General features: G+C 45.6%; 1 protein-coding gene across 1 annotated transcript in view; it reads right to left on the bottom strand.

The window, feature by feature from the left end:
• LOC144784828 (collagen alpha-4(VI) chain-like) overlaps positions 1 to 20,451 on the bottom strand; it is a 509,156-nt gene extending 488,705 nt beyond the window's left edge. The window contains exon 1 of the mRNA XM_078663887.1: positions 20,319 to 20,451. The gene's annotated coding sequence lies outside the window, so the exon portion shown is untranslated. The remainder of the gene's footprint in view (positions 1 to 20,318) is intronic.
• Positions 20,452 to 23,509: the final 3,058 nt, after the last annotated feature.

The following is a 23,509-nucleotide window of genomic DNA, read 5'->3' as shown; positions in this document are numbered from 1 at the left end:
AACTCAGCAGTACACGGTAATGAATCTGTTCTCAGGGACGTAGCTTCTATTGGTGCAGCAGGTGCAGTGGCACCGGGGTCCACTAAACCCAGATTATTGCTGTATTTTATATTTCAGACTGCTTCCAGGGGTCCCATTGCCTTCTTTGCACTTGGACTCATGACTATTTGACTACACTACAGTCTTCCTTGTCTAATTGTGTGTTTGCACAGCACGTAACATAAGGCTGAGTATTGAGCTATTACGGGTTTGACACAGTGCAAACCTAGCTACAAGGAGTAGTGAGTGCTCTACGGAGATTTATTTTTACTGCAGCAGCAGAAGCCTCTCAAACATGAAGGGATTTACATGCAAAGGTATTGTGTGGCTAATGTGGTTGAAATTAGGATCACATTTAACCGGGATGGATACACGTCCGGATGGCTCAGTGAGTTAAACGTGTGCAGCTGAGCTATATGGTGGTCTGCAGGTCAGAGGTTTGAAGCGCAGAAAGTGTGAATCTACCTTTCCTCCTTCCGAGGTGGCAAAATGGCGTGCCATTAAGTTGGATGAGAGTAACTCTTGCTATGTAGCGCCTAGAGACAGCTGAGGGGCTGTGCGAAGAGATATATAAAACTAGTTCATATCATGTAATGGAGACAGTACAGTTCATTATGTGTAATGATAGATTTACGTTTGTATTAGGGAATTATACATGCTTACTGTTTGTGGAACAGAGAGATAAAGCTATTAGCCAAGAATCACACAATTTATGGTCAAGTGCTGAATCCAGGATTTGAAGCCAGATATTGCAAATTCCCACATCAACAGCTCCGCGACTAGGCTACATTTCTTGTTGCCAAGTTAGGATTTGAGTGATTCTGCTAAGTGGAATGATAGGATACCGATGATGCCACAAATTGATAGGATGGTTCGCATTACTAGTTCAAGAGGCGGGCCTTTAAATCAGACCTTTATTACCCTTACTTTTCCAATCAGGGCTAGACAGATCATGTCTCTGGTGTCCTTCATATTGGCAGCGCTAACATTGTATTTCTATGACTCCCCATCAGAGGCCATATTAAGGAAGTGCCCAGGGTGCAACAGGCGTTTCCTCCTGCTTTGCGTAACTCTGGGGCACGTTGGTATTACAGAAGGGGTCGCAGACTCTTGTGCGTCACTTTTTTTAATATCGATAGGGCTGGCACACATGGAGTGGCCCCATGCAAATGAGGGAATCCCTTTGCCTCTGTGCCCGAGCTATATTGTAGACATAGGTGCATAGGCAAAGAAGCTGTCAGGAGGCGCACTGATGGCAGCCCTCTGGAGGGGTGAAGAGGGCCCCATGGACCTTCCCCCCAGACATTCTCTTGCAGGCGGGCGCGGTCACTCACTGCACCTGCCTGCAAGGGGATCTCTAATCCCCCTTCAAACTTCAGGTGGGTTTCCGCCTGCACAGTGAAACATGGTACGGCTTCAAAGCAGCTGCTCTGTATTTCACTTGAATGCGCTGTCAAGATTACCACCTTTTCCTTCTGACCCGTGAGTTTGTGCTAAATCAGCACATGGAGTGTGTACATTTGCCAGCGCTGCCCTTTAGGGATGCAGATTATTATAGCATAAGACTTGGCATAGGCGGCTCAGAAGTTACAGAAGGAACTCATTTTGTTTTTTCACAGGATCAGAGTGAACACGTGGAGCTGCCTCCTTCCATCAGAAATGGTAGTGAGCCAAATACCGAACTATTGGCTTTGCCAATGCTTTTTGCCAACCACATGCGAACGCACGAGTCTTGACACATGCACATGCCTGATGGGAACCTTGCAATGGATTTTCTGTTAAAGACAACCAATTCCAGTATGGCTTTCCATGTGCAGACAAGCTGTGGTGCATGCCTACACCTGGGTATGCTCTCCACTTGAGAGTTGCCATAGTGTTTTTCAGGACTGTGAGTTTTCTTCTTCTGAAGAGGTGAGCATGGTCCTGGCACACTCTAGAGTGGAAATGCAAAATATCACTCCATTAAAAAAAATATCCTTGTGGGAGAAGCACTGATTATGGTGTATATCACAGTTAGTCAGGCATGTCTTTGTGGAAGAATCATAGAAACTGACACAGCTTAATTGTTGACTTGGAATGAGCTAGATCTGTAGAGGTTGGGGGAACCCTAGGTCTTCACCTCCAGCACTCCTGGCCAGACTCCATCACTATGCCTGGTGTCATGTGGACTGGTACTTCTAAAGTCTGCAACTCTGCTTCTGGTTTCCAGTCAGGCCCTGAGCAACTTCCATTGTCAGTCACAGTTACCACCAATATGCTGCTTTATGCTCAAATAATATTATTATGAAGAAGACAAGCCTTAATAAATGTTATCTTTACATCACTGGGACAAAAATTGAAAAAAATTAAAAAGTAGATTGTTCTGTTAGCAGTAAAAAAAGCAGTATGTGAAATAAAGGGTTGTGTGTGTAAGAAGAGGTAAGTGGTACTAATGAGGCTGGAGTTCTGAATTACTGACGTTTGTCAAGAATACTACAAGAGTATCTAAACCACAGCACAATCTTTGTGAATGAGGCCCCTGGTTGGATCAATTCTTACCTATAAGGGTTAAGAGTGCAGCTAAGTAAGTATCAGCATAAAGCTGAGATTAAGGGTTAGCATCACTGGTGGATTGTGGTTTAGTTTCAGAGTGAGTGGGGGTGTTAGAAATAAAGAATGTGTAATAGAAGTTTTGTTATTGCAGTCAACATGATATTAATAAATACAATTTGCAAACAATGATTCTTGTTCATAATGAGCTCTTACTCATGGTATTTCTTCAGAAAATTACTGAATTCTGAAATTAATTAACAGCAGCCATGTTCAGGCGTCGAAGTAACACATGCACCACCAGGCCAATTCACACTAGCGCCAAGAATGAGGAAACATCAAAGCGCCTCTGTTACAGCCAAAGAAACGCGAGGCTCTATTGGAACCCAGGAGTGCTGGATATATGTGGGGGCTCGGCATCCGTACGTGCTATTGGGAGACAGCTGTGCATTTCTCGACACTGCCTGCCTCACACCCAGCAGCAAATAGGACACAGGTGCAGGACTGCCAGAGGTATGCCCTTGACATCAGGTCACCCTGCTGTATCATGGTATGAACGTACAAGAAACCTGTCATAGGAGCCGCACATCACCAAGGAGAGATCAGAAGGCTGACTTTTTCGGAAATATATTCCAGACAAATGAAAGTTCAAAACATTGACTTCCACCCCATCTCCACTTACCTCTGCTCTTATCTGTCTATTCTCCACCCCAGCTGTCAACTCAACCACAGAGCAGCAAGTCTCAAGCCTTTCTCTGCACCTACACAATGTAGACAGATGCACACCAGATGCAGACTCGGTCATCACACATAATTGGTTGAAACAGATTGGCACAAGCCGACCGAAGTGGATAGAAAACAGAGTCCAGGCTTTGCAGCCAAAATGTCAGGGGTGGGACTGAGGGTGAATCGCTTCCATCTAACTCCGTTCTGCATTCTATTCAAGACACATGGCTATAGGAAATACATGGGTTTCCAAAACCTGGAAAAATATTAAAGATTTACCAAGAATAAATTAAGAATAAATACAAGCATTGGCAAAGCCAACATTTCTCACCTATGGATCTATTCGTTTTGCCAATTGAATTTTTAGCAAAACTGTGCAACAGTCTTGAGGCTCTGCCGAATGGCTAAAGATTTTTAAACAAGCATTTGCAATGCAATAGGTCTCGCATTAGGAAAGTTTGAGCTATTGGTATTGTAAATGGCAAAGTTTTTATTTATGTTTTTTTTTAAATAGCTAAATTAATAGCTTTGTCATTTACAATGCCAATAGTTATAACTTTCGCAAATGTGATACCTATAGCATTTGTAATGCAATATGTTTTGTATTTACATGACTTAGATGTATTGATATTACAAATAACAATGGCGTTTAATTTTTTGCATCTGTCTCCCCCCCATTCGTTTTCGTTTTTGTTTTTGCAAAACATCTTTTGTTCAAAATGGCCGGGGCCATAAACTGCAATTAATCCCCTCTTGCACCGCCTGAGTCCACGAGGCCCCTCAGCAGCTCCACTTAAGATAACTAGATAACCAGAATAAAGATAGCACTCCCATGGAATGCAAGATCCGAGCCAGCCGGAATAGAATCTGAAACTGCTTTCCCTGCTTTGAAAACAGCAACAACTGAAAGAGGACTAATGATACTATCCCCCTACTTGGCGGCCATTTTAGTCTACTCTCTGGCGGCCATCATGGACTAGTCCTTCTGACTATTTTTGACTATCAGTACCACAGACCTCACATAGCTTTGTATTTAAATCTTTGTGTGATTAAGTGCCTGCCATTTATTGCAGTATTATACTACTACTGGTATTGGTGATTAAGTGCCTGCCACTTATTGCAGTATTATATTACTATTGGTATTTCTACATTTTATGTAACCTGCACCCACCTTCACTTTTTCCTCACCGACAGTGCACTGTTTGCTACCTCATATTCTACCGGTTGCACACTAATGTCATATTTGTTTATTGCAGACATCTGCTTGCACCTATATTTGGTGCCAGTAACTCATTAGTATTTTATCCCTATTTGTATACTGTATATATTGTAAGCGGCACCCATCTCACTTTTATCCCTATTATTCACTGATCACTACCTCATATATTTGGTTCAGTCTTGTAAGCTGCCCCCTTCTCACTTTATCACTATGATGCACTGACTACTACTACCTCACTTATTTCGTTCAGTCTTGTAAGCTGCATCCACTCACTTTCTATTCCTGGATTACACCGAGGCTACCTCCTACATTCTGATGTGTCATTTTGGCCCCATTTAACTGAGTGCTACCTCTTATATATTGTGCATTTTGTAAGCCGCACCTACGCACTGTTTGTTCCCGGACTGCACCTATTGCTACCTCTTACATTTACATTTATCTAGTTTAGTCTTGTAAGCCACTTTCTACACCTGGACTACACCGCTGCTACCTCGTACATTAGGATGTGTCAATTTGGCTCCACCTAACTGGTTGCTACCTCTCATATATTGTACATGATGTAAGCTGATTGCTACCTCCCATTTATTGTACATTGTGTAAGCTGCATCTACGCACCGTTTGTTCCTGGATTGCATCGACTGCTACCTCTTATACTTTTGGCTACTTTTGGCCACTCACTAGCGTCACTCCTGTGCCCTGTAACCAACGGCTGACAGTTCTATTGTCGTCTTTTCTCCCACACCCAACGTCACAGCCTTCCTAACATGGATCTCATCGGTAAGCACACATACAGAATCAACTATCCTTCCACTCTCACCAAAAAAGCAGCTAAACGCTTTAAACATAGTTTCTTGAGGTCGCACCCTGAAACTCCCTTTGCCGACACCTACTTCTCACCGGGCAATGGAGCCCTGAACACTGATATCATCTTCCACACCTCACGCACAGCCCAATGGAGAAAAGCGTTTCTAACCCTACTCACCGTCTCCACCACCAGGAAAACAGCTCATGGCATAACCCTCTCTATCACACCTTCCCAACTCTTCCCTGGCAGAACCACCATCACCATCTACAATAACGGGATTGTCCTAATTCAATCCACGGACAAGAACCTGGAAATACTAGACAACCTGTTCCCCAAGTTCAAAGAGCACCTTTCCAGGATGCGGACCTCCACCCAGAACTCCACCAGCACTATCATCACCCCTGACATCGCAGCCCCCACCCACAACACTACTAACATAGCCCAGCGCCGGATCCACACGCACCTCACCTCTTCCCCCAGCACCCTAATGAATGGCCCACCTGCTGTTACCGCCCCACACTCCCCAAGCGCAGTCACCAATCTCTCCCCCTCATACACTAGCCGCCCCTCTAACAATACCCCTTTGACCCCCACTCATACCTCCCCATCCCTCTCTCCCCTGACATAACAACCCCCACCCACAACACCTCCTACCTAGATCAGCACCAGAACAGCACGCGCAATGACAAATCCTACCCTTTGTTCCCCCCATTCTCAGTCCCCACGTGAGTACACCCCCCCCATACATCCTCGATACACCCACATCCTCGATTCCCCCACGCCCCCTTCCCCCCACGCTACACCCCCCATGAACGCTTCTGAACACGCCACCGTCCAGAGTTTATCTCCCCCCCCTTCCCTCCCCCCCAAGGCAGATCCATCTCCCTCCCCAGCTCCCTCCCCACTCTCACTCACGACACCCCCACCCTCGCAACCAGTCCCACAGAACATACCGCCTCTCTTACCATAGCATCCCCCCCTCTCTCCCCTCCCATTCTCAGCCCCCACTACCTTCCTGCCACCCCCACTGTCTTCAGCCTTCACTCTCTCTTCAACTCACCGGCACCGTCTCCCACTGACGACACTACTTATGTCTCCCACCCTCCACCTACTTCACCCACACCCCTCGTCCACAAATACGCCCACACGTCGAATGCCATCCCACTCATTATCACCGCAGAACCTTCCAACAACGCTAGCATATCCCCCCCCTCGATACCCTGCCCGCTTTCTAGCTCACTACTCAACCATTCACCAATGGCTCTCACCACCAACGCCATCTCCAATCCTCCTCTTGACCTGACTTTATCTACCCTCCAACAAGTAAAAGAGGATCTCCTACAAGTCAAAAAAGATGTCCATGATATCAAAGACCTTCTCTTCTCACAGCCCAGTCTACCTCCCACCATCCCACTACCCTACAAACGACGCACCCTTCCTACATACCCTCGCCTCCAACGACCCCCGAGATGGCCGACTATCCCCGTTCGCAATAACTCCCACCGCCCCCTTCGTGTCCTCAACTCACTGTCTGACCGCGACCTATGCTCTCTCCTACGCTCTTATGGCCCAGGTCCGGTAAAACACATATCCAACACACACGTCCCCATACCCACAATTCTCTCAAATCCCCTGAGGCTCCCAACCCATAACAACAGAGGTTCCATCCCTAACAACCTCAGAAAAGTCCCCCTCTCTCTAGAAGGCTCGACCACCCTTCTCACTCCCAAACTCAAATGCATCCTACTCAACTGCAGATCGGCCCAGAGACACTCCTCCGACATCGCTGATCTCGTCTCAGCAATGGATCTGGACCTAGCCATTCTGACTGAAACGTGGCTTACTGAAGCCTCTACCCCGATAATGGACATATTAGTCCCCCCAAATTATCACATCATTAGACTGGACAGGCCTGTCAAGACGGGCGGGGGAATTGCATGCATTTTTAGGAGCAACCTCTCCGTTACTAAAGCCGCCTCCCCCTCCCTTACCTCCTGTGAACTCCTCTGCCTCGATATCACCAGCGAGGGCAAACAAGTTTGTGCTTTACATCTCATCTATCACCCGCCTGGTGACAACCTCATATTCACCCAACAACTCATGGACACGATCACATCCAATGCCGGTCGGCAGATCACCCAAGTCTACCTGGGTGACTTTAACCTCCACTGGAATGATCAGAAAGACACAGAGGTGAATAGTCTCAAAACTTTCCTTAATGCGCTTGACCTCACCCAAATATGCGATAGACCAACACACGACAAAGGCTCGATACTCGATCTCATCATCGCCAAAGAGGACTCTACCCAACTGGAGGCGATCCAACCCTGCGACTGGTCAGATCACCACATTATCACCTTCTTTATTAACGAAAAAGTTAAACCTAACCCGGTTCAACCCACCAAATCCAAAACCTGGAAAAGGGACATGAAGAATCTTAACCCCACTACCCTGCCTCCCCACATCGGCAGTCTCCTCCTTCCCCCTTCAGGTGTCTCGGATGTTCAATCACTGACCGACCACTACCTTGACTCTATGAAATCAATAGTCAATGAAGTCGCTCCATTGCAACTGAAGAGAGTCTCCAACAAAATTTCTAACCCCTGGTATGATGGCAGACTCAATGACGACAGGCGTACTATGCGAATGGCAGAGCGTACCTGGAGATCTGACCCCTCATCACTGCATCTAAAAACGCTTAAAAACAAGAGAAATGCCTACTTTAGGAAAATAAAGCGCACAAAGTCGGACTTCTTTAGCCGTCAGCTGGACCAAGCAAAAAACAGGCCAAGAAAACTGTTCGAACTAATTAAGACTCAAACAAAGACACAACCCTTACAATCAAACAACGCCACAAGCGACACCCCACACTGTGAAGCCTTCTCTGCTTTCTTTAAGCTAAAGACCGACAACATAAGAAACGACCTCGTCATGGATTTAAGCCGATTCCCTAACCACACCAGAATGTCTAACATTCAACCTAAAAACAAGGCATCCTGGCTGTACTTCGACACCTACTCGGAAGAAGCAATACACAAACTACTCTGCACCTTGAAGCCCTCTAATCACCTCACAGACCCCCTACCTGCTAATGCAGTAAAAGACTTCCTCCCCTTGCTCCTCCCTCTTTGGACCAAAATCATCAACAGCTCCCTTCAACAAGGTCTCATCCCAGACTCCCTCAAGGTGGGGCAAGTCACACCTATACTCAAGAAACCCACAGCTGACCCGACTGACCTGAACAATTACCGGCCCATCACCAATATCCCCACCCTGGCCAAACTGCTGGAGAAATGTGTCCAACTCCAACTAACAAAACCCATTGACCAATTTGACCTCCTCAACACTCACCAATCAGGCTTCCGAGCGAAACATAGCACGGAAACAGCTATGACACACATAATTGATGACGCCCTCCAAATCCTTGACCGCAATGAGTCCTGCCTCCTCATCCTTCTTGACCTCTCTTCAGCATTTGACACGGTCAAACATGAGAACTTATTGGAGCTGCTAAGCACTAGAATGGGTCTATCGGGAACTGTTCTCAAATGGTTTTCTTCCTTCCTTCATAACCGGTCGCAGAAGTTCAAGATCGACAATGTGCTATCTAAACCGGTGCCTGCAGATCTAGGTGTTCCACAAGGATCTTCCCTCTCCCCCACACTGTTCAACCTCGTCATGGAACCGCTCGCCACCTTGCTCCAAGCATCCAATGTTCAATTCCATATGTACGCCGATGACACACAACTTTACCTAAAGCTACAATCCCCGGAAGATATCAAACTTCTGAATTCCACACTTAGCAACACTCAATCTTGGTTGGCCGATAATCACCTCAAACTAAATGCGCTGAAAACTGAGTTCCTACTCATCTCACCCCCGGCGAAAACTTCCACCACCCAAACTCGGCTCAAAAACCTAACAGCACTCAATGTCCAACCTACTATCGTGGACTCAGCGAAATCCCTAGGCATCACAGTCGACGCCAAGCTCAACATGCAACAGCACGTTAGCAAAGCCACAAAAGGGGCTAATTTTCAAATCAACACACTGAGGAAACTTAAACCCTTCCTCCCTGCCAAAGACTTCCAAACTGCTGTACAAGCTTTAGTCATCCCTCGCATAGACTACGGAATTGTGGCCCTCAGCGGACTCCCGCTTTCCACAACAGCACCCCTAAGAGCCTCCCTGAACGCTGCTGTGAGACTCATTACTGGCTCAAGAAAACATTCGCATATATCCCCAGACTTAAAATCTCTAAAATGGCTGCCTTTTGAAGCCAGAATACAGCTAAAAATTGCAGTAATGACACACTCAGCCGTGCACCACAAGGCACCCAACTACCTAGCGCAAAAGTTGTCTATATCAGGAGGGTCGAGATCCAATCGTAGTACAAAAAATCTACTCCTGAAACCTTGCAGATTCCGGAAAGAAAAAACATACAAGCGCTCCTTCTCAGGAATGGCACCCAGGATCTGGAATGCGCTCCCTCCGGAAACCAGGCTTATCTCTTCCACTGCACTCTTCAAGAAAGAGGTGAAAACAATCCTTCTGGCCAAGATCTCCTGAACTTTATAGATACTGGATCTGAGACTCTGCATCGCTCTGTATCACTGATCACCTTGTTCTTTGGCACTATACTCCTACTTTATGATGTCACTACTACGCTACTCTCTTACTACCGACCAATATATGTTAGCACTTTGGTGTATTGTCTCACCATCCCGATGCCCCCACCCAGTGCTTTCTCTATCCTAAGAAATTGGTATAAGCCATCCACACATCCAAGGCTTTACCTAAACCCTTCTGTAGTGGGAGCAATGACTTGTGACGTCTTATATTACTTGTTTACCTGATTGTATTTTGATATGTTTCTGTACATTATTGTTATCCTACTATGTTAGTGATTACTATGCTGCTCCCATTATCTTGTTCATTCCTGTTGCCCCTACCCCTGTATCTGTGAAGCGCTCTGATATCTGTAAGGATCTTGTTCGCGCTATATAAAACTTTGAATAAATAAAATAAATAAATAAACTAATACTTAAATAAAAGTTATTGTAATTTATAATGGCAATAGCTTAAACTTTTCTAAAGAACTTTTGTGAAATTATGTTCAGTGTATTTTATTGTGACGAAAATCCAAGAACAGAAGTGAAATATTAACATCTTTTTGTGACATTTGCAATAAAGCTTGAAACATTGATAGCGTATATTTGAACCAGTTGTTGTTGAATGGTTGCACAGATTGATTCTGTGAGGATAGACAACGTCCTTCCAGACAATGTATTTCACAAAAACAGAACAGTGCTTAGAAGCATTAGGGAGCCAAGTTAAGCATTCGTTGCAGTTTTCTCTTACCTTACAACAACTGCGAGGGCAGGGAAATCTTCGCGTGCTGCAGTCCGTCCAGAGCTCGCGCCGCCGGCCTGCGACCAGGAAGTCAGGCAGGCCGGGCGGGACAACCGGACACATACCCGCTACTACTAAAATTAAAGCAGCTACAGTGCCGCCTGTGTTCCCTTCCTACTTTAGTGGAAAAACCAGCTTGGCAGCATACTGGTTATAGAGGCTAAAGCAAGGAAGACCTTGACCACATTAAATGCATCTGTCCTGAAATGGTCATTGATCGGACTCATCTTCTTAAAAGCACATTAAAAATCAATGTGATTTGTATATGTAGGCAAGCTGTCATAGCCTGTGTACAACCGGATGACCTCACACTGAATTGTCATTTTATGAAATACTTTATTAGATTTGAAGAAAAAATAAGCAGGCTAGACAATGTGTGGAGCCTGGCTCAGTGGTAATTAGATAACAAAAACTCGGCTCCTGCTCCAGAGGTCAGGCTGCTAGCCAGGGAGAGGATTCATAGCATACCCTCAGGCTATCCTGGCTCCACGTTACTTTATAAGAGCACTTTATGAAGCTGGTGTATTTATATTTATGCAAGTTTCAAGCTGCACATCCACTTTTTTTCCCAAGCTGTTTTTGAATTATGTGGGGTCTAGTCCTATTTACACGTACTTCGTCTGATGTTCGCTTTTCACTTGGTATGCACAGGACACTAGTACCTCCCAGCCAGCTGTATATAGAGAAACTTTTTTAACTGATTCTTTTAACTTGAATGTACTCAACATATACTGGCTCATCTTCCCAGTCACCATGCAAAATGTGTGCACACCCACATCTTCACAGGAGACACGCACCCTGCAGACTTTCCCTATTCTTTTTTGTATAACCAAGCTTTCTCCATGCTTGGTTTACCCCCTAAAACCCACAACTTCATCCAGTCTCCCCCTCTTTTATTCCTACCTTCCCTTCAAGTCCTTGTACCTAGTGGCATCCTTTTGTCAGTGCTTAAGCACCCTCCAACTTAGAGGCACGGAGATCCCCAAGGGCTTCCATTTTGCCAACCACAACGTTCAGGGTGAACTCTACTGGAGAACTGCAACTGGGTTATAAATGCCATTCGCGGAGTGGCGAATAATTTAATACAAAAAATGCTTCTGAGATAAGTTATATATTTAACAAAAACAAAATCTGAAAAATAAATCTTATTTTTATAAACATGACACATTTTTCCTAAATATAATACCAAAATATGTGCAGCAGTTATTTTTTATGTTCTTACACGAGAGCATAAAACATTTTTCTAAAGAATATTGTTTTGGGGCTTTAAAGAAAAGGAACCATAGAAATCACATTGCCGTTATAGAGAGATCTCAAATTCAGCTCTAAAACATTTCTTTTGCCTAAACTTGCCATGGCATACTTCTTTGGAGCGGGGTGTTCCTTTTGTTAAAGTTGACCAAAACCTGAAACCCAGTTGTGTAAGTGGTGTGTGCGACATTTCGTTAATGTGTTGAACAGGTCCACTGTTTTGTACCACTTTTCAAGTTTCATGACTGAAATCTCATTGTCTTTTGCTTTTAACACTTTCCGAAGTAAGATCTAACTGCCTCGAGAGCTGTTAAAAACATCAATAACTTTATTCCTGGGTCGAGGAGTCCTCATTAACCAAGAAGGATTATCCAACTTGCATTTCTCATATAAAGGATTTGAACACGTTCCTTGTGTTTTCAGTATCAGAGAACAAACATCGTCTATCTTTTATTAATACCTTAGTTTCACTGGGAACCTGCGCATCGTTCTGGAGCTGAGGTACAAAAACTCCTTCTAAAACCTTAAAACTCCTTTCTGGTTGCATCTCTGGAAAGGTCCGTCCAGAGCTCGCGCTGCCGGCCTGCGACCAGGAAGTCAGGCAGGCCGGGCGGGACAACCGGAAATAGGAAGTAGGAGGGCGGGAGCCTACCCCGCCTCCCACGGAAGAGCCGCGATTGTTTGGAGCACCGGAGCAGGCAGGAGCCTACCCTGCGCCCCGGTGCCGAAGAAGGGAGGAAGAGTCCTGCTGCCGGTGAGAGCCGCTGCACCAAGGAAGCCGGTGAGTGGGGCTTCGCTTTGTTGCTGGCCTGCGAGGGCGGGGGGGCATGTGTGTGCGCGCGCGGCGGCGGGCTGTGTATGTGTGTGAGCGTGCGTGTGTGTATGTGTCTTGGAGTCTGAGTGTATGCGTGTGTGTGTGTGACTGTGGGGGGGGGGAGGGGGTTGCCTGTCTGGGTGCCTGCGTGTCTGTGTAAGTGCGTGTGCGCGCGTGTATGTGTCTGTATGCATGCATGCGCGTTAGGCTGACTGGCTGGGAGTATGGGAGGGAAGTGCACGGCGGCGCAGGACGGAACGTGCGCATTCGCGCACACAAACCCAGGAAAAAAGCGCGTACCACTTTCTTGTCCCTCCTTCCCCCCAGACTGATAACTATACGTCTCCAGCTGGACACATGCATCCTTCGGATGCATTACCAGCGAGACCCAAAAACGTAGAAGAAAAGCAAGTGAGCGAAATAGAGCAATGTTGAGCTGGCAGGGAGAAGCACACGGGCTTGAGAGGAACAATGGGTGAGGCATGGGGGTGAGAAGTACACAAGGGAGACAGCTGCAAAACATGCAATCTTGTGGAGTGCTTAATCAACAAGCAATGGCAATGCCAACAGGTCTGATATTCAAATAATGCAGTAGACCTAAAAACCCATGTCAGTTAATGACTGCCCTCCTGCCATCTGTGCTGCCAGAGATAAACACTATAAATGATCTAGTGATTTAAGAGACCTTAATAAAATTACAATGTCATGTGTGTGCCACTGAAAGTTCAACCTCAGGCAGCTGGATAAATAAACAAAATGATAATAGCAGTGTGGAGGGCAAGCACTTATTTGTGGAAGCACACAAGTCTGCCCACTCGAAACATGTTCTCCTGGCACCCAACATGAGCCAAAGCCCCTCTCTAGCGATGCTCACAAAAGTGGCTGGTGACAGCAGAGCTGTCAAGCCAGATCATAAAAAGTGCTTGGAAAGCGTGCAATAGAAGGACACAAGTAATGTGTGCATGCTCCAGGGGCGGTACAAACACAGGAAGAAGAAGGAAACCCTCCAAAGTAGATGAATAAGAAGCAAGCAAATGAGAGTAACAAAAGAGCAAACCACTGATAAGCAATTGGCAAACTGTAAGCCCACTGTTAACTAATGATATGTTTGCTTGCTCTGTCTAGTAGGTGAGATCCAAAAGGAAAATCAACATAGGGGAGCAATTAGGTAGTTTAAGAAAATTGTTGCATGACATGTTACAACCCATCATCGAACTTAGAATTCAATATAATGCCAGTTATTTCTATGCTATACACTTAACTACTGCTTTAGGTACCTTCCTCTCAAAGTCCCACAATGTTGTTTTGCTCCTTCTGTTCAATCTGCACCTCCCTTAACAATATTTCACCTTATTCAAATGGGGGAGGAGGAACACTAAAAAAACTTTCATCTGCCCTCTTTTTTAATTGTTTTCTGTTCTTCTGACGTAACAGTTTGTAGTGTTTTTATAGTGTACTTTTCTATATAAAATGCTTTGTTATAAATTAATAAATAAGTGAAGTGCAGTGGCGGTACCTGGGTTGCGTTCATGTATTTCTAGATATATTGAGTATATTTTTAGAACAATGTATAAAAATGCATGCATCCATGCCTTTGCCTACACATACCAATCACAATATATACTATAGAAATTTGCTGTTTTCTAGTTTGTTTGACATAATTAGCCCACAACTGTACAACTTTTCATGCCAACGAAGTTCATTTTAAATTGAAAAATGTGGCAAGCTCCTAGAGTCGCGAGTGATGCAAAATTAGCCTACTCATTAAAATGAACTTTGGACATTTTATCTTAGATTGAACCATCTGTTGGCACTTAAGCCAGGCATGAAAGCCTGCAGAATCATTCACTGATTGCTAGCTGTCAACACGTGATGCCAAAGGTCACAGTTATGTCATGCTGCAATCAGATGCACAGAAAGAAGGCATCTTGGGCAGTGAGGGCTTGCTTTACAAAGGGTCTACACACCTAAATTCAAAATAGATGTCCCAAATATATTTGAGATGATTTTCTCCAGTGTCAACTGTAGAGTTGTGACATGTTTGTGGACATTCCTAGGTAGGTCTACATGCAAAGGCAGGTGGAACCCACAAGAACTCCTGTTCTCCAGGGTAGGAGTGAGTGTGTTTCCAGGATATACACCTGGGGGAGGCGGGACCCCACCGGGGTGGTTGGTAGGAGTGAAGGAGCAGGCAAAGTGTTTACGTCAAGGAGAAACCAATGACAAAGTTAAAGTTGCAAATGCACCTTTTCTCATGCACAGATTCAAATCCGGTCGTCATTTGTCGTTTTTAAACATTACACAAAAGAGTACTTTTGGAAATTAGGCCTGCTTTTGATTTCCAGGATTAATTCTTGATTTCTAAGTGAAATGTGTCAGATGTTTTCTCCAAATTTCAGAGCAAGTTTTTTTCTTTTCTTATCTGAGGTATGTTGAGCTTGTTTGAGGATCGGGTGAAGGAAACCTAACAGATGAGTGGAACAAGACCAGACGCCGCACGGGACATTTGTTTTTGACATTACTCAGTTTATTTCTACATCTGCATTTGTTAAACTTGAGGTACATGCAGATGGATGGCCTGTCGAAGAGTTGGGCCAACAGATATTCATTCCGCTCCTGCGGGGGCGACTTAGGACAAACTGCCTTTTAACGTCCTTCGCCAGGCAGCAGAGATGTCTCCAACAAGGTGGGTGGACGCCATGGGGAAAGACAATTTTTTTGGTGGAGAAACTCTAAATTCCGCGAGCGAAAATTGCACTAAAAAAGTGATTCTTTTATAAGTAAGAAAACATTTAGGGGCACATTAACAAGGGCATTATCTCCGCTTTTTTGGCTTTAAAAGCCAAAAAAGCGGAGATAATCTTTTCGTCCTATTTACAAGTGGGTGCTAACATGCATTAGCGCATATTAGCACCCCTTTTTCCGACGCCTCCCTTTACATCTCTAATGAGATGCAAAGTGGGCGTCACTGGGCAGTACAACCTTGCAAATATCGCTGATGTGCACATTGCGATATTTACAAAGCTGCCCCAGCATTTAAGCAGACGTTCGTTTTTAGAGAAAAACCTCTGTTTTCACCAAAAACTAACACTTACCTATCCCTAACATTGGGGGTTATCGCCATTTTGCAGGGAACATCGCTAGAAAACCAGTGATGTTCCCTGCAAAACGACGATTTCCCCGCTATTGCTGGAATTTTTATCACCCTGGAGAAACGCGTTGTTAATAACGAGCTACCAGGGCGATAAATTCCATAGATAGATGGAGATAAATAAAAAAGCGCTAAGCGTGCTTTGCGTTATTTATCGCCGTCCCTTGATGATATGCCTCTAAGTTTCTCTGACTGGCTTGGGGTCTATCCAAGCATGTTAAGAACATTGTAGGTGAAAACCGGATGCCAGTGATTAAGCCAGGTCTGTTGCCTTAGTGGAATAAATGCGTCGCCCATTCATGGTCACATGTTCAGACCATCAGCCCTTCATCCTTCTGAGGTCTGCATGCCTGCCAACTTACAGGTGCACTATATCGGCTCCCTGGTGAGGTGGCAGGGAGAAGGAACTGAACCCCACTTTAAATAGTAATTTTCCAGCTCGTATTCCGAGGCTTTGAATTGTGGATGTCCATTAATCCTTCGACGCTCATGACGAGCTTAGCTCGTTATGACGAGCTGAGCTCGTCATAACAGCCGTGGAATGCCCACGCGGGGCTAATTCCCCTCCTGTGCGGGGCGTTCCATTGAGTGGGCGGAGTCGTGACGAGCTCAGCTCGTCATGAGCACAGCTCCACTGTGCAGCATGACGAGCTGAGCTTGTCACGAGCACCGCGGCGCCGTTTGCGGCCCCCCTTACCCCAGCACCAGGGGGGAATTGGCCCCGCGTGGAAGGGGTTAGGGGTTTGATGACTCCCCAGGACATGGCACCAGCCTCAGCAAGCTTTCATGGGGAGGGGGGCGGGGTAGGTTAAAAGTGCCTCCTGGGTACTTCCTTCAGGAGGCCCCGCCCCCTCCTCACATGGTGACACTGTCCTTAAAGTTGGCAGGTATGGTTCTGTTACTCAGCGCCACCTTCTGGGTAAAAGTGCGCTTTACAAATGAACCCTAACATTTCTGGAGACCTCTCAAATGTTCCAGCTCATCCACTCCAGGCTGTTTTCGTTGCACTGCGGAGTCTGGTGCCCTCATTATAATATTTTAAAATAAAAAAGTCATGCCCAAGCTTGATAAAAAAACAAAACGCTGGACTGTGAGGCCTTCTCCTGCTTAGACCTTGAGGTCTCACAAACCTCGTTTCTGGCAGAGTTACCTGCGCTGTATACACGGACAGGGGCGTAGTGAACAACTCCTGCACCCCATCCCTAAACCAGCTACAGTGTGGGTCGCTTTTTTATGGGCCTCTTCTGTCTGCAACTCTGCAGACAAAGCTCCGAAGTAACCCAAGAAAGATGGGTTGATAGGAAAGGAAAACAAGTTTGGAAGGTTAAAAGGAAGGATGAGTGAAAGGCTGCAAGGGTGGGTGCGTGAAAGGATGTGTGGGTGGGTGAATGAGTGAGAGGATACATGAGTGAATGAAAGGATACATGGGTGGGCTAATAGGTGAAAGGATGCATAGGTGACACAATGGGTGAAAGGATGGATGGGCTAAAGGCTGTTTGCGTGAAAGGATGAGTGAAAGGGCGGGTGGATGGTATGGTGAAAGCCTGAATGATGGCTGAAAGAATGAACGGATGACAGGAAGTAAAGGTGAAATGGTGGATATCAATGGGTGGATGAAGGGTGGAAAGAAGCAATGATAGATGTTTAAACTGAAGAGAAAAGGAAGGTCTTATAGGGAGGGTCGCGCTCACTTGCTTTGCTTTCCTGGTTCCATCAGAACTTTTGTTCAAAGTGGGGGGAGTTTTAATTTGCTGGCTTCTCCCTTGCACATGGATGGGCGGATGGAAGAGCAGGAGTGTCTGCACTCCCGAAGTTAGCCGCTGACTTTTCAATAAGTAGGGTAACTATGCTGCCAGAGGGAGGAATGGCATATCGATCATTGGTGGCAGTTTTTATTAGCACCCTTGTCTACATCAAGTTAAAAGTCATTTGCCGTAAAGCAAACAATCATTTATCAGGTCCGAAGCGGAATTTGAAATGGCATAAATTATGTCCATGCCAGACAACTTTGCTGTAGCATTTTCGCTGGCAACCAGTGCAAAAGGAAGCTGTGCACCAACTGACCAATCAGGAAGAGCATCAGACTCTAAGTGACTAAAAACTTCCTCCAGTCCTGAACTTTTCACCTACAAGTCACTGTTTTCAATCAATCAATCATTTCTAAAGCGCACTACATACCCACGAGGGTCTCAAGGCGCTGTTCTCAAGGTTTCAGGCGTGGAATTCTAATTAGTTCAATGGAAGTAAAAATAAGCTTACAAATCCCAGAATGCATAAGGTTATCTCATGAAAGTCCAAGACTTGAAACAGTGTCCATAATGACCTGGAGGCCAGGCCAATGCAAAAACGGCATTTTGTGTCAGTCACTCAGCGAAATGTTGGTTCAAAAGTCAAAACAGGCCGCCTTTGAAATACATCCTGCATGGGCGTGGCTCTTGCCGCCTTGCTTGTTTCCATCCTCCATGCCAGTGGAAAGTTCACCCTTCTGCATGCCACATGTTCTTCATTAGCAGAGTTGACCCCTTAATTCAGAACTCAAGAGCCCACAGCGCACGCTGAATATCAGATCCAGGCGCACACGCTTGTAACGTGGAAAGCAAAGTGCTGTTGTGTATTTACACAAAATGATACACCCCCTAGAGATACAGTTTTAAATCCGTCTTTTTCCACCTGTCTATTGGCTCCATGTCATGTGTGGCGCATTCAGACATTTCTGGCTGTTCCAGGAACAGCACACCGCATGCTGGGACTTGCAGTCCACTTTTAACATAGTGGGTATTGGTCGAAAAAAAGAAATTGAAACTTTCAAAATGTTATCAGCTGAACAAAGACTTGCACTGCCTCAGTGTCGCACATGACATAGGTTAAAAACTTTAAAAGATTTTGAGAGACACCCCTAGTGCAGCTAAGGGAATAGAGGTTCTATAAATGTGCCAGGAGATTGGCTGAATACAATACATATGTTGTTAATTTAGTTTGAATGCAGCAGTATGTGTACATGTCATTTGATAGTACTGTATAATTCTTGGTAGGATTGTAACTCTGAGTAAAAGTTCTAAGGGAATCCTCTCTTTTAAGTCTGGCACATGACATAGGGCCACTTGTCAGTCAGTCCTGTTGTGCTGCACCTTTCACATCTGTGATAATTTGTTTGCTGCTAGTGCAGAAGTACTACAGTGAGCTTACAATCAACCGTGCACCACAATGCACCCAACTACCTCGCTCAAAAGTTGTCTATATCAGGAGGTTCGAGATCCAATAGAAGTACTAAAAATCTACTCCTGAAACCTCGCAGATTCCGGAAAGAGAAAACATACAAGCGCTCCTTTTCAGGAATGGCACCCAGGATCTGGAATGCGCTCCCCCCTGAAACAAGGCTTATCTCCTCCACTGCACTCTTCAAGAAAGAGGTGAAAAGCATCCTTCTGGCCAAGATCTCCTGAACCTCATAGGTGCTGGATCAGAGACTCTGCATTGCTTTGTACCACTGTTCTCACTGTCCCTTGGCACTATACTTCCACTTGATGGGGACACTACTACGCTACTTTCGTCTACCGACTAATATAGGATACACGCTGGTTTACTGATCCACTCTCCCGTTGCCCTCACTCGGTGTTCTCTATATACTATATCACTGGTATAAGCAATCCACACACCCAAGGTGTACCTGAACACCCCTGTAGTGGGATCAATGACTTGTGCTGTCTTATATTACTTGTTTATTTGATTGTATATGGATATGTTTTATGTATGTTATTACTATTACCATGTCAATGACTATTACACTGCTCCCATTATCTCTGTTCATTCCTACTGCCCCTACCTTGTCCATGTGAAGCGCTCTGATATCTGTAAGGATCTTGTTCGCGCTATATAAAACTTTGAATAAATAAATAAACCACTGTGGCTAGCAATAGGCCCTCTGGCACAAGCAACACCTTTTTTTTTTAATCGAACAACCCTTTCAATTCTGGGTTTTGTAGTTGTATTTTTTCCATTAAAAAAAAGTTTAGCCGTAAAGTCACAGCATGAAAAGTACTATTTGTTAAGAAGTAGACGCTGGCTAATGGGGCCAACCGTGGAATGGGTCCATTTGGCAGCTGTGAACAGCAAACCAGGGATTTGACGAGAGGTCCCAGGGCATCCTTTGGGTTTGCACCTAGGCTAGGGGATGCAGGTATTACCAGCACACTGAACTATAAAAGGACCAATTGACTTTAGCATCATATAGGCTTTCTGAACACCAGGACACACTTCACACAGAAAAGCGAAAGCCTTTTACAGGAGGGGACATTTTACATCAGGTACATTCGCGTGAATGCGCAGAGGTGACGTTTTCCTCCCCCCTGTTTGGTAGTATAAATGGTCTTACCTGCGGAAGCTGTCCTTCACCTGGTCCCTGCAGGCATCCTCGCGCGGCAGCAGCGGACGGCTGGACTCCACTACTGCAGGCAGAGAAGAGGGGGAGTTTCGCGAGGGCAGACTCCTCTGAGCTCTCAAAGTTCGCTTTGTCTCAGCCTGTGTGGCCGTAACTCCTCCTGCGGGGGTGGGCACTTCTGAACTGGGGCTTCACGTCAAGCGAGGGAGGAGGGGGGGGGGGGGGCAGCGCTCGGCGAGATCAGTATCACATAGGAACTTTTGGTAAAGTGAACCCCCTCCCAGATGTCTGAGAGGAGGGGTGGGTTCGTTTCTAAAGCAGTGATCAGGGCGTAGCCGTCAATGGTGCAGCTGGTGCAGTGGCACCGGGGACAAGAGCTGGGAAGGGGAGCAGCCTGTCCTGCACTCTTTGCAGTTATTTAAGAGGATCCTACTCAAAGCCTGCCTTAGGTCTGGCTCTGTGTTTTACCCTTTGTGGATGTAGGGTGGGTAGAGGGCAGTAAGTGTAAGGTACAAACGGAAAGGAGAAAGGGAAGGGATGACATCAGATGATGAGAGGGTGAAATATGATAAGGGAAGGACAGGAACACGAGACAGGATGAGAGAGGGGGGAAATATAGAAAGACGACAAGGACAAAATAAGCACGAGAAGAGAAAGCGGTAATAAATAAGAATGTTTTGGGGGAACGAAAAAAGTAACAGTGAGAGTAAAGTAAAGTCCACATTTGTAAAGCGCACAATCACCCGTAAGGGTCTCTAGGCGCTGGGGGGCCGTCGGGAAGATTAAGCGAGCTATTGCCCAGAGTCACATGGTGCTGGGCTAACCTGCCGCCGGAGCCGGGGATCGAACCGTGATCCCCAGATTCCAGCGTCAGTCGCCCTGGCCGCGGCGCCACACCTCTTCCTCGTCAATGGAAGGGAAGGGAGACAGAAAGAGGATGAGGAGGAGGGGGTGAAAGGGAGGAAGGACATGAGATGGAAAGACGACAGGGAAAATGAAAGATGTGAAGAATAAAGTACTTGTAGACCCATAAGCACCGATATAAGCTATAGTTCGTGCAGCAGGTGCAGTGACAGCAGAGTCCACTGCACCTCAAATGTATGTGTCTGCAGTTTGCATGACTGGCTCAGGGGAAGGGGTAGGTCAGCCCATGGGTATCCAGGCTATTCCGCCAGAGCACTGACTGTGGGGCGCAGTAGTCAAACCTGGCCTGTGGGGCAGCCGAAAGTGTCTCAATTCCATAGTGTTGAAGCAGGCTAGGAATGGAAGCTGGGCCTGAGGAGAAACTGGGCGCGTAGGCTCCAAAACGGTACGAGCAAGCAAATCACCTGCAAAAGCAATAAGCAGGTTCAGGATACAGTGGAAGGTCCACCCCGTTAGGAAAAGCATTCAGAAATTAAAAAGGCCTGTCCGGTCCACTTACTTCAAACGTGGCTGATTTAAGAAGGAAGGGTCCAGTCAGGGTTAATCTGCCCAGCACCCTGTTTCTCCTCAGGCCCATCGTTTGGGCTACTGATGGTAAATCTTTGAAACTTAGTTTTTGCTGTATTTTTAACCCACTCCCTTTATTGGATTTTCCATTTTTAAGGTTTTCTTTTTAATTTATCTCCAGATGGCTCACCCCCATCTCCCCTCCCCACACTCCTGTCCTGAGGAAGACCCCAACGGAGGGATATACTTACCTACTATTCTCCAGGGGTCGAAACGTCAACATCTACCACTCTAGCCAGTTTGATCAACAGCAATTCATCACTGTGTGTTTTGTCTGCAACTATGGCTATCTAAATGTCTGGATTTAATGTAATTTACCTGGCTCTTGTATGCGCCCCTTCCTGAAAAATAACTGATTGTGTGAATCATATATTGTTCTACCCACTTCCTTATCCTCACTTCATTCACTATATCCTCACCCTTCCCCCATGGGGCACTGCTTTGAAAAATTGTGTTAATAAATGCTATAAAATATAGACTGTTCAGTGTGATTAAACAACACTGTTCATCAATAATACTACGATTCTGTGTGTAATTGTGTATAATTTATTAGTTCTTTAGTGCACATTAATTTGTATACTGGGACCATACTCCTTATGTACTGCTCTATACCCTGGTCCCAGTGATGACATTTGGGTTTACCCTTCTAGGTAATCATAACATTGTCAACAATTTACTAGCAGTGGAATTGTCTGCAATGCATTCTGGCGTTTAAAGAAAATTTGGGGTTGTTGAGCAACCTAAAAGGTCCCATCTGGGGGAAATCAGACCTTGTGAAGTGCGTGGGTCGGTATGTCTCGTTGTGTATTTAATATTTACTCAAAGCTTAGTTGATATGATAAATGCCATGAAAAACACCTCTTGTATATTGCTTACTATTATCGTGAATAAAGCTCCTGCCTTAGATAAATATTTCAACTCATTAGCCTGTGTTTTGAAAGTATGTTCACTCACATACTGTAGGAAAGTAGGATCCGCTTCCATGGTTGCCCTCACTTTTTGCTGGTGTCAGTTTGTGGTTTTTTTACTAGTCCGACTGGGATCCTGCTAATCAGCTCCCCAGTCACTGTGCTTCCTCCCTAAATTGACTATGATGAGTACATATGTACCTCACCAATTGGCTACTGGTATACCTGTATAAGTTTATAAGTCCATAGCATATGGTACTGAGGTATGCAGGGCATAGGTACACCCATAGGCTGCAGCGTGTATTATGCCACCCATGAGGGACCTCTCAAATTGTGACTACAGGCCTGCCATTGCAGCTCGTGTAAGTTGGTGCTAGCACCACTTACAGCAGATAGACATTTTCTTATATCTGAGGTCACTACACTTAAAACCTATAAGTCACCCCTAAGGCAGGCTTTTCAGTCCCAAAAGCAGGGTGCTGGTTATAAGTGTGAGGGTGCTCCTGCATGACCAGGACACCCCTACAAACCCCAGAGTCCATTCTCCAGGCTTTGTAAGTGCGGCCAGCAATGTGGATACATATAGTGGTCAAGCGTCATTATGCGATGGATAACTATATAGTGCCTGTGCTGAACCTGAGTATGTATGGTATCAAACATGTTGAAATGATACCCCACTGTTCCCGGTGTTGGAGGTATGATTCCATGTTCTGAGGGGCTCCTCTGGGAAGTCCTCAGTACTCCTGGTAACAGCCTTTCAAGGTCTGCAAACAGGTTAGTGCTGGT

This window comes from Lissotriton helveticus, chromosome 10, assembly GCF_964261635.1.
Source record: "Lissotriton helveticus chromosome 10, aLisHel1.1, whole genome shotgun sequence".
Classification (NCBI taxonomy): Eukaryota; Metazoa; Chordata; class Amphibia; order Caudata; family Salamandridae; genus Lissotriton; species Lissotriton helveticus.
This window is presented reverse-complemented; position numbering and strand designations above follow the sequence as displayed.